We start from the raw sequence: 438 nt of genomic DNA on the forward strand, positions 1-438 counted from the left end.
AAAAACCTGAACACATTTTCCTCACAACACAGTTTTCCAATAACACAGAAGTTTGCAGATCAATAAAAGCCTCTCAGTCCCATTCCATTCCCACCCCTCGACTCTGGGTGCCACTGTCATTTGTGTCCATCTGTATCTCTTTTGGGTGTTTTTATAGACTTCCATGTATTTTTAAAAAACAAAATATATAGCTTTTCCATAAATGGGACCATGTTACAGGCATTAGTCTATGATTTCCATTTTTACTTTTAAACTATGCGACTTCAGAAATGACACTCAGGACTTCCCTGACTCTGAGCTCCCAAAGCAGAGGGTCCAAGTTCGACCCCACACACCACAACTAAGAGTTTGCATGCCGCAACTAAATATCTCACATGCTGCAACTGAAAAAAGAACCCAAATGCCATAATGAAGGTCAAAGATCCCAAGTACAGAACA

The sequence above is a fragment of the Cervus elaphus genome, chromosome 22 (assembly GCF_910594005.1).
Source record: "Cervus elaphus chromosome 22, mCerEla1.1, whole genome shotgun sequence".
Classification (NCBI taxonomy): domain Eukaryota; kingdom Metazoa; phylum Chordata; class Mammalia; order Artiodactyla; family Cervidae; genus Cervus; species Cervus elaphus.